The sequence below is a fragment of the Leiobunum rupestre genome, chromosome 10 (assembly GCF_980474605.1).
Source record: "Leiobunum rupestre chromosome 10, qqLeiRupe1.1.hap1, whole genome shotgun sequence".
Taxonomy (NCBI): domain Eukaryota; kingdom Metazoa; phylum Arthropoda; class Arachnida; order Opiliones; family Sclerosomatidae; genus Leiobunum; species Leiobunum rupestre.
In genome coordinates this window covers 53,432,176-53,444,749 of record NC_143393.1, presented here as the reverse complement: position 1 = coordinate 53,444,749, position 12,574 = coordinate 53,432,176, and the positions used below count along the sequence as shown (strand labels likewise).

The window sequence follows — 12,574 nt, the reverse complement described above, 5'->3', positions numbered from 1 at the left end:
GAAACCACCCCTTCCTCGTAGCTGCGAGAAGACATTTTCAACAAAATCCTGATTTAATCGATGCGTGAGCAGGTACTCAAGTTCAAACTCTCTTTTCATCTCCCAGTAGAGATCCTGGATAGACCTGGAGAACATAATAATTCCTTTCTGAAAAACTTGCATGGAGTTCTTAGTTCGGCAAGTCATGCTTGAGGCAAGGTCTATAATATCTTCAATGCATTTATTTTGGATGGTTAAATGAGTTCCAAAGGCAGATTTGATAGGACTATTAGGAACAACTGGGACACGACTGTTTAATACATCAAACCAATTATTGACAATTTCGATGAACGCTGCTGTGTCTAATGCAATTCTTGGATCGTTCCCTGGCTTTAATCGCTTAAGGGCATCCGCTACTGTGTGAGAGAGAAGTTCTGCAGCCAAGCGAACATTTTGTCGTTCAGTTCTTTGGCAGGTTAAATGAATAGTTTTCAATTTATGATAGCAGTTGATCTCTTTCGCTAGAACTCCCAGCAATGCTTTAAGTGGTTCGCCGCTAACAATTTCACCATCATAAAGTTTGAATCCAGAGTCTATTAACCAGTTTCTTATAAGTTTGAGTAAGTGTGGAACATCGGCAAAAAAAATATTTTCCATTCGATGTTAATTGTTGGTGGTGAAGTGATCCAAGTTCTTGACGTTTCTACACGCAGTCCAAATTCCTTCCATAATCCCTGATTAGTACTTCCCATATCAGAAATGCACGCAATGACTCTGTATCCAATGTTATGAAGATCCGTGATGAGCGAAAATAATATACTTTTGGTCATTCGTTGATCAAATGCTAAATAAATGACCTGTTTCCATTTTTTGACAAGACCTCGAACTAATACAGCTTGCAATTGAGAATGTGGGCCTACAACTTGGTCTAGCTTCTTATCATATTCATATATTCCCTTCACTTTAACTTCGTCGAATGCCAGAACTGATAATTTTTCAATTTCTGTCAACTTTTCTCCAGCGATCTTCATTAATCTCAAAACATCTTGTAAAGTGCCCTGGGTTAAATCGATAGATGAAGCGTGTTTTTGCAGTGTAGAAATACCAGGTAAAGGAAATTTTAAGGTGTCCTTGAGGAAAACGTAAGCTCTTTTACTAAAATATCGTAATGCAAAAGCAGTTGAAAGCTCTTCATTAGACCATCGCACCTTTTTCTTGCTACCGATTAAAATATCAACTTGATTTTTTGTAAATACAGTTTGCAGAGTCAAAATAGCTTTCTTCTTCAATTCTTTAATAGGTACTTTAGATTTCTGTAACCTTTTCACCTCTCTTTTCATGGAATTCAACTGGCACGATTTCATTGAAAGCTCTATCTTTGTACTCTCTAATTTCTTTTGATAACTTGTAATTTCTTTCCTTACATTCGAATAATGAAATTCTAACTCTTTCTTTTCTTTCTTCACCTTTTCCAGTTCTTCACGTAAGTAACAGGGGTAATCAGTTACTTGTGTTGTTTCATGATCAAGTTCCATAGATATTTCAGTTGGTTGCACTTGTGAATTGCCATCAATAGCGTTAGAAATCAATACAGTCATTGAAATATTTTCCTTGGGATTGGAGGTATCATTGGTAACGGCAGAGTTATTTTCAATTTTAGCGGAAAGTTTGGATTTTTCTTTTATTGGTGAATTTATAGTCTTGGCAGTTAAATTCTGTATATCGCTTAAAGGTGTGGGCTTCGTTAGAAGATCGTTGACCAACTTTTTCCGTTCACGTTTCAGAGCCCGCGACTTTCGTTCATCATTAACGTTTTCATTTCCTTTCAAACGATTGCCAATATTAATCGAAGGTACAGCATCTTTCTTCAATTGACGTTTTAAGTCCAACGCTAGTAGTTCGCCTTTGAGATCTCTTTCATAGTCTTCATTGAGAAAATGATTTGAGCAGATGCGTGCTGAGTCCAAGTTAAAAGTATCTTCTCTATAGCAACGTTGTTTCCATGTAGCTCTGACTGCTGGATCTTTCGGGAAACGGTGATATTTAAATCATTCTTTTCTGGGTCATCTTTCGTTAAATCATAGCTATTGTAGCAAATGGAAATTGCACAACGAGGCATACTGACAACTGAAACAAAGAAAATTAATTGCGATACTTCTTGCAAAGAGCTTTGTTTACTTTATAATGTACCTTATTTTAATGTTGTTGTTAAGTAAGATAAATCCAACTGAGTGATATTTGGTCATCAATGACTACTGATGGGCGGCATAGTTAAATCTAATTAAAAGGAAATAACAAAATTATAATTTATGTTATAATTTAAGATATATAAATATCGTAACACACCTTAATCATTCCATTGAGCGTTATATATGGCAAACAACGATGATGATTTACGAATAATAAATAACATGTCAAAATATTTGCTTGGAAAATGCCAATGACAAGTTGTCGCCAAACTGCAAAGGCTTATTCAACGTCAGAAATCATAAGGGCCATGTCACTTGTTCAAATATGCGCGAGTCTAAAATTTTTATTCGAAAAATCTTTATTAGTTTTTATTAATTAATTTTCTGTGCGAATATTTGTTAAATACAAACGTTTTACCTTTCAAAATTTGGTGGACCACGCGTAAACCCTGCCTTCTACACCTGCATTTGTTATTGTTTCGGGATAGACTTTCCAAACCAAGTGACGTCAAAATCGGTCGACGAATCAGAACCTTTTCTAGTCTAAATTTTTACCAACCTTGATACAATCCTAAGGATTTGTGTGTATTAGTCTCACGCACACTGTAGCCATTGCCGCCGATGCCGATGGCGCCGTGTCGCGCATATCTCTTCAACGGTTAGGGCTAGAAGAGTCAATGATATTTCGTTCGAATGTACATACATTGCCATTGATTGCCTTTCATAAAGTTTTGAAATCGGACCCTAAGAAGTTGGGCATTTGGCCAATTTAGTATTTTCGGTGATTTCGCTTTATGTGGTAGATATTTTCATTAAAATTAAGTCCGATAACGTTAAAAAAATATTATTTGATAGGTAAGGATTCAGTGGAACTACAACTTCGGTTATATCAGTAAATATTAAATTTAAGTATAGTTTTCGGGGTTATTTACGGGACCCCAATGTTCGTGGTTTTATATTTCCGCCTGAAAGTCGACATAACGATCCTTAATTTAAGTCCGATTTTCATGAAAGTTATATTTTGAATAGCTGTGGTTTCCATATAACCTAGAATTGCTATTACGTTGCTTAATTTTAATTATAAGTAAGGTTTTTTGGGCAGCGTATACGTACCCCCTCAACTTCCAACATTGGAAACACGCGTGGTTATAGAGACTATAAGCGAATTTCTCTCTGGCATTTTACAAGGCCGTTCTAATATGACCCAAAGTAACAACTTTAGAAGTGTGACACTTATCGGTGTAATACGCGATGCTTACAACGTATGACCTGAAGTAACAAATAAGTGTGGCACTTATCGGAGTAATACGCGATGCTTACAACGTACGACCTGAAGTATCAAATAAGTGTGACACTTACCGGAGTAATACGCGATTCTTACAACGTACGACCTGAAGTAACAAATAAGTGTGACACTTATCGGAGTAATACGCGATGCTTACAACGTACGAACTGAAGTAACAAATAAGTGTGGCACTTACGGAGTAATACGCGATTCTTACAACGTACGAACTGAAGTAACAAATAAGTGTGGCACTTATCGGAGTAATACGCGATTCTTACAACGTACGACCTGAAGAAACAAATAAGTGTGACACTTATCGGAGTAATACGCGATGCTTACAACGTACGAACTGAAGTAACAAATAAGTGTGGCACTTATCGGAGTAATACGCGATGCTTACAACGTATGACCTGAAGTAACAAATAAGTGTGGCACTTATCGAAGTAATACGCGATGCTTACAACGTATGACCTGAAGTAACAAATAAGTGTGGCACTTATCGGAGTAATACGCGATGCTTACAACGTATGACCTGAAGTAACAAATAAGTGTGGCACTTATCGGAGTAATACGCGATGCTTACAACGTACGACCTGAAGTAACAAATAAGTGTGGCACTTATCGGAGTAATACGCGAGGCTTACAACGTATGACCTGAAGTAACAAATAAGTGTGGCACTTATCGGAGTAATACGCGATGCTTACAACGTACGACCTGAAGTAACAAATAAGTGTGACACTTATCGGAGTAATACGCGATGCTTAGAACGTACGAATTGAAGTAACAAATAAGTGTGGCACTTATCGGAGTAATACGCGATTCTTACAACGTACGACCTGAAGTAACAAATAAGTGTGGCACTTATCGGAGTAATACGCGATTCTTACAACGTACGAACTGAAGTAACAAATTAGTGTGGCACTTACGGAGTAATACGCGATTCTTACAACGTACGAACTGAAGTAACAAATAAGTGTGGCACTTATCGGAGTAATACGCGATTCTTACAACGTACGACCTGAAGTAACAAATAAGTGTGGCACTTATCGGAGTAATACGCGATTCTTACAACGTACGACCTGAAGTAACAAATAAGTGTGGCACTTATCGGAGTAATACGCGATTCTTACAACGTACGACCTGAAGTAACAAATAAGTGTGGCACTTATCGGAGTAATACGCGATTCTTACAACGTACGAACTGAAGTAACAAATTAGTGTGGCACTTACGGAGTAATACGCGATTCTTACAACGTACGAACTGAAGTAACAAATAAGTGTGGCACTTATCGGAGTAATACGCGATTCTTACAACGTACGACCTGAATTAACAAATAAGTGTGGCACTTATCGGAGTAATACGCGATTCTTACAACGTACGACCTGAAGTAACAAATAAGTGTGGCACTTATCGGAGTAATACGCGATTCTTACAACGTACGAACTGAAGTAACAAATAAGTGTGGCACTTACGGAGTAATACGCGATTCTTACAACGTACGAACTGAAGTAACAAATAAATGTGGCACTTATCGGAGTAATACGCGATTCTTACAACGTACGACCTGAAGTAACAAATAAGTGTGGCACTTATCGGAGTAATACGCGATTCTTACAACGTACGAACTGAAGTAACAAATAAGTGTGGCACTTATCGGAGTAATACGCGATTCTTACAACGTACGACCTGAAGTAACAAATAAGTGTGACACTTATCGGAGTAATACGCGATGCTTACAACGTACGAACTGAAGTAACAAATAAGTGTGGCACTTACGGAGTAATACGCGATTCTTACAACGTACGACCTGAAGTAACAAATAAGTGTGGCACTTATCGGAGTAATACGCGATTCTTACAACGTACGAACTGAAGTAACAAATAAGTGTGGCACTTACGGAGTAATACGCGATTCTTACAACGTACGACCTGAAGTAACAAATAAGTGTGACACTTATCGGAGTAATACGCGATGCTTACAACGTACGACCTGAAGTAACAAATAAGTGTGACACTTACGGAGTAATACGAGATGCTTACAACGTACAACCTGAAGTAACAAATAAGTGTGACACTTATCGGAGTAATACGCGATGCTTACAACGTACGACCTGAAGTAACAAATAAGTGTGACACTTATCGAAGTAATACGCGATGCTTACAACGTACCAACTGAAGTAACAAATAAGTGTGACACTTATCGGAGTAATACGCGATGCTTACAACGTACGACCTGAAGTAACAAATAAGTGTGACACTTATCGGAGTAATACGCGATGCTTACAACGTACGACCTGAAGTAACAAATAAGTGTGACACTTATCGGAGTAATACGCGATGCTTACAACGTACGACCTGAAGTAACAAATAAGTGTGACACTTATCGGAGTAATACGCGATGCTTACAACGTACGAACTGAAGTAACAAATAAGTGTGGCACTTACGGAGTAATACGCGATGCTTACAACGTACGAACTGAAGTAACAAATAAGTGTGGCACTTACGGAGTAATACGCGATGCTTACAACGTACGAACTGAAGTAACAAATAAGTGTGACACTTATCGGAGTAATACGCGATGCTTACAACGTACGACCTGAAGTAACAAATAAGTGTGACACTTATCGGAGTAATACGCGATGCTTACAACGTACGAACTGAAGTAACAAATAAGTGTGGCACTTACGGAGTAATACGCGATGCTTACAACGTACGAACTGAAGTAACAAATAAGTGTGGCACTTACGGAGTAATACGCGATTCTTACAACGTACGACCTGAAGTAACAAATAAGTGTGACACTTATCGGAGTAATACGCGATGCTTACAACGTACGAACTGAAGTAACAAATAAGTGTGACACTTACGGAGTAATACGCGATGCTTACAACGTACGACCTGAAGTAACAAATAAGTGTGGCACTTACGGAGTAATACGCGATTCTTACAACGTACGACCTGAAGTAACAAATAAGTGTGACACTTATCGGAGTAATACGCGATGCTTACAACGTACGACCTGAAGTAACAAATAAGTGTGACACTTATCGGAGTAATACGCGATGCTTACAACGTACGACCTGAAGTAACAAATAAGTGTGACACTTATCGGAGTAATACGCGATGCTTACAACGTACGAACTGAAGTAACAAATAAGTGTGGCACTTACGGAGTAATACGCGATGCTTACAACGTACGAACTGAAGTAACAAATAAGTGTGGCACTTACGGAGTAATACGCGATTCTTACAACGTACGACCTGAAGTAACAAATAAGTGTGACACTTATCGGAGTAATACGCGATGCTTACAACGTACGAACTGAAGTAACAAATAAGTGTGACACTTACGGAGTAATACGCGATGCTTACAACGTACGACCTGAAGTAACAAATAAGTGTGGCACTTACGGAGTAATACGCGATTCTTACAACGTACGACCTGAAGTAACAAATAAGTGTGACACTTATCGGAGTAATACGCGATGCTTACAACGTACGACCTGAAGTAACAAATAAGTGTGACACTTATCGGAGTAATACGCGATGCTTACAACGTACGACCTGAAGTAACAAATAAGTGTGACACTTACGGAGTAATACGCGATGCTTACAACGTACGAACTGAAGTAACAAATAAGTGTGGCACTTACGGAGTAATACGCGATTCTTACAACGTACGACCTGAAGTAACAAATAAGTGTGACACTTATCGGAGTAATACGCGATGCTTACAACGTACCAACTGAAGTAACAAATAAGTGTGACACTTATCGGAGTAATACGCGATGCTTACAACGTACGAACTGAAGTAACAAATAAGTGTGGCACTTACGGAGTAATACGCGATTCTTACAACGTACGACCTGAAGTAACAAATAAGTGTGACACTTATCGGAGTAATACGCGATGCTTACAACGTACGAACTGAAGTAACAAATAAGTGTGGCACTTACGGAGTAATACGCGATTCTTACAACGTACGACCTGAAGTAACAAATAAGTGTGACACTTATCGGAGTAATACGCGATGCTTACAACGTACGACCTGAAGTAACAAATAAGTGTGACACTTATCGGAGTAATACGCGATGCTTACAACGTACGACCTGAAGTAACAAATAAGTGTGACACTTATCGGAGTAATACGCGATGCTTACAACGTACGACCTGAAGTAACAAATAAGTGTGACACTTATCGGAGTAATACGCGATGCTTACAACGTACGAACTGAAGTAACAAATAAGTGTGGCACTTACGGAGTAATACGCGATTCTTACAACGTACGACCTGAAGTAACAAATAAGTGTGACACTTATCGGAGTAATACGCGATGCTTACAACGTACGACCTGAAGTAACAAATAAGTGTGACACTTATCGGAGTAATACGCGATGCTTACAACGTACGACCTGAAGTAACAAATAAGTGTGACACTTATCGGAGTAATACGCGATGCTTACAACGTACGAACTGAAGTAACAAATAAGTGTGGCACTTACGGAGTAATACGTGATGCTTACAACGTACGAACTGAAGTAACAAATAAGTGTGGCACTTACGGAGTAATACGCGATTCTTACAACGTACGACCTGAAGTAACAAATAAGTGTGACACTTATCGGAGTAATACGCGATGCTTACAACGTACGAACTGAAGTAACAAATAAGTGTGACACTTACGGAGTAATACGCGATGCTTACAACGTACGACCTGAAGTAACAAATAAGTGTGGCACTTACGGAGTAATACGCGATTCTTACAACGTACGACCTGAAGTAACAAATAAGTGTGGCACTTACCGGAGTAGTACGCGATTCTTACAACGTACGACCTGAAGTAACAAATAAGTGTGGCACTTACCGGAGTAATACGCGATTCTTACAACGTACGACCTGAAGTAACAAATAAGTGTGACACTTATCGAAGTAATACGCGATGCTTACAACGTACCAACTGAAGTAACAAATAAGTGTGACACTTACGGAGTAATACGCGATTCTTACAACGTACGACCTGAAGTAACAAATAAGTGTGGCACTTACGGAGTAATACGCGATTCTTACAACGTACGACCTGAAGTAACAAATAAGTGTGACACTTATCGGAGTAATACGCAATGCTTACAACGTACGAACTGAAGTAACAAATAAGTGTGACACTTACGGAGTAATACGCGATTCTTACAACGTACCAACTGAAGTAACAAATAAGTGTGACACTTATCGGAGTAATACGCAATGCTTACAACGTACGAACTGAAGTAACAAATAAGTGTGACACTTATCGGAGGAATACGCAATGCTTACAACGTACGACCTGAAGTAACAAATAAGTGTGACACTTATCGAAGTAATACGCGATGCTTACAACGTACCAACTGAAGTAACAAATAAGTGTGACACTTATCGGAGTAATACGCAATGCTTACAACGTACGAACTGAAGTAACAAATAAGTGTGACACTTACGGAGTAATACGTGATGCTTACAACGTACGACCTGAAGTATCAAATAAGTGTGACACTTACCGGAGTAATACGCGATTCTTACAACGTACGACCTGAAGTAACAAATAAGTGTGACACTTATCGGAGTAATACGCAATGCTTACAACGTACGACCTGAAGTAACAAATAAGTGTGACACTTACGGAGTAATACGCGATGCTTACAACGTACGAACTGAAGTAACAAATAAGTGTGGCACTTACGGAGTATTACGCGATTCTTACAACGTACGACCTGAAGTAACAAATAAGTGTGACACTTATCGAAGTAATACGCGATGCTTACAACGTACCAACTGAAGTAACAAATAAGTGTGACACTTATCGGAGTAATACGCAATGCTTACAACGTACGACCTGAAGTATCAAATAATTGTGACACTTATCGGAGTAATACGCGATGCTTACAAAGTATGACTAGAAGTAACAAATACGTGTAAATACAATTATGTGTGGCCGTGGATATATATTGGTTGTGATACCGGCGTTGCGGGTTGCTGTGAATAGCTCAAACAAACTTAACACATTAGAAGGATTGTGTGTATTCTGACCGTTGTACGTCTTGTTATTACCGTTAACCTCAACAAGTGTTTATGGAAAGAGGAAAACAAAGAGCTCGGGAAGAAAACTTTTAAATCAGTGAGGAGATAATTTGAAAACACAACACGGTAAGAGCTGTTCCCAGTTTCCATCCTGTGCCCGAAGCTGGGATCGAACCCGGCACCTTTTGCTGCAAAAGTGCTAACCACTCCGCCACCCCAAGATTGACTCAACTATGCTTTATCTAAAGGTTTTCACTTGAATAGTTAATGAAGGTAGATGTCCCCCCTTTTTTGGAACTGAAAGTGTAAACTTTATTTACCACATCTCATTGTTCACATTCGCCTTTTAATTAATAAACACGCCGGCCTTAAATTTTTCAAATGTAAGATACATCGTTGGGAAGTTCGTCACTTTGAGAGCGAAAAAAGTCAAATATTATTATAATTGGTTAAACCGTACAAACGTTCTGACCTTTTAAATTCCAGGGTTCTCAGATATCACCGAAACATAGTTTAAAGCAACAGTCGGCTCTATCATTGCCACCTGTATTATGAACAGGCCCCTGTTATTAGAGATGGCCATGAATCTATCCGAATCTTCGAAAAAAGCGACTTTCGTGGAGATCGTGGAGCCATCTATTAATGGGAACGGAAGCTAAAATTCAAAATAGCGAAACAATAACGTCGTCAGAGAGCCATTATAGAGTGTTATATTTAGACCACTTTTACTCTACTTAGTGAACTTTAACCTAAATTATATATCCTATATAAAATATATTGTAAACAATTACTATAATTGAAGTTATTGACAAATTTACAAACGAGCCAATCAACGCGAAGCATACTTTTATGTCCCGCCTTTTGGGTCAAAATGTAGCTTCAGCATCTTGTTTTGATTTTCAACGCTAGCGACATCTATTGAAAAAAGAGCTACTTCACCTAGAGCCGACACTTGCTTTAAATTTAAATTGTCACCTTCTCTGTTATTTTTCACAATTTTGTATTTTTAAATTTCCGTTGACGTTTTCTGCAGCTTTCCACATAATTTTTGGTTTTCTTTAAAACACTTTAAATAAATTTTTGAAAGTCGCAAAGACTAAAGAGGATTTAACTGTATTTAAATAATTAATGAAGGTCAAAATCTATCAATGTGATGATTAATGTAATTTTTCTGGCTGTTTGGGCTACGGTAGAATAATTATGTATTTTAAAAATATGACTGATATAAATTCTAAAGTCATTTCAGTGTAAATGTTTTATTAAACCTTAATTTATTAATTTTTTTAAATCCTAAACTTGGTAATTCCACTCAAAAACCAATTTTCCAAAAGTTTAGTAATTCTTTTTATGAGAATGGATTAAATGGATAAAGTTGGTTTAATTTTGTGAAATAGTTATTAACTTTATATATGCTCAGGGAAAATTTTAATTTTAACCCACAATTAATTGATAAAATTAATTTATTTTTCCGATGTTTATATCGCCAAATAAATTATGTTCTTTAACTCCTTTCAAACACTTCTAAACATGTGAAAATTAATTCAATTTAAATTACTTTGTGGTAGTGATGTGATTAATTTAATGATTGCTATTGTTCAGGATTTTGTTAGCCTCGGTTAAAGAAATAATCAATTAGTACAGTAGCAATTTGAACAACGTAAGGCTGAAAGAAAATTAATTTCTAACTTGGAAACACGGTCGCCATCTATCGGTTTTGTACCTCACGAAACATTCTTAGGGTTTCAGCTTTAATAAATATAATTTAAGAAAAATAATTTATTAACATCAAACATAATAAAATCCATATTGAAATATTGCCTCCTCAGATTTGAAAATGAAACGAGGACTTACTTTATTATTTATCGTCGTGACCTATTGCATGGTCGAGGTATCTATTGCCATTTCCAAAACCGAAATCGAAATACTAAGTAAGTAAAATAGCGAAGTGCGAGAGGAAATAAAGCACCCTCATTTTCCAAATTATGTATTTAATACAAAATCAGCTAGGCTAATACTCAAGGCACCACCTTAGGCCTAAGTTATCTAGCGACTTTTAAAGCCAATAATTCAGGTGGCCGGGTTACAATGCTTAGGAGGGTGGTGGCAAGCCCTTCATGCCACGCGAGTCAACAGCTCTAGAGGTCGGGGACGGTTAATCATTATCCATGTTTAAATGGATTTTTTTCGGGAAAAAAATTGTAAACATAGAAATTTACCGGTTAATATTTCGGAAAATGATTAAAAAACATGTATTATTCGTAAAAATGTAGCTTTTTATCGAAAAAAACGTCGTTTTTCCGATTAATTTTACAAATTTATCAAAAAATTAATTGGATAATACAGAAATATAAATTACTTGATCAAAACGTTTTACGAATAATTTTGAGAGCTTTATCTATTGAATAAAAGTTAACCATCCCCGACCTCTAAACAGCTCCCCACACTTACTATTACCGTGGAAAGGGGAAACCGCGGAACTCGGGGGAAAACCCCTTTAATCAGTGGGGAGATAACTTGCAAACTTAACGCAGTAGGAAAGAATCCGAGTTTTCAGTAGCGATGTAACCCGGCTCCTCTTGCTGCGAGGCGAAAGTTCTAACCACTCCGCCACCCGTACATTAGTCCGTTTTCCCCGATTCAAATTGAATTTTGGGGCGTTGTGAAAGCTCCCAAATTATAATGGTAGTTAGTGCCAAACTTTAACATGAGCCATATTTCTAAAGTTCGGACAAACTAGGTTTCGGACATTTATGACTTTATTCAGACGAATGATATTTTAACAAAGCTACGAAATCTATATATTAGCAATATATTAATTTATATATTTTTTTTAGTTTAAGCCTACTCAAAAAAAGAGTAAATTTCAAACCACAAATTGACAACAATAATTTAATCCTGTAACGTACAAATTCCCGTTTTCAACAATTCGGAGAATACATTTCTCATTTACATGTATACATTAACCCTAAAGAGTTTGGATTTTTCTTGTTTCACTTTTCAATGTTTAAAGGTTTACGGCCAACCCGGTGGGCTAACTTCTTGCTAGAAATCGATACACTGATCATAG

At 37.5% G+C, this 12,574-nt stretch overlaps 1 protein-coding gene across 1 annotated transcript in view; it reads left to right on the top strand.

Annotated features, from left to right (window-relative positions):
- LOC149926194 (ATP-dependent translocase ABCB1-like) overlaps nucleotides 1-12,574 on the top strand; it is a 67,400-nt gene that overhangs the window by 2,418 nt on the left and 52,408 nt on the right. The window contains exon 2 of the mRNA XM_090161228.1: nucleotides 11,334-11,435. The gene's annotated coding sequence lies outside the window, so the exon portion shown is untranslated. The remainder of the gene's footprint in view (nucleotides 1-11,333; nucleotides 11,436-12,574) is intronic.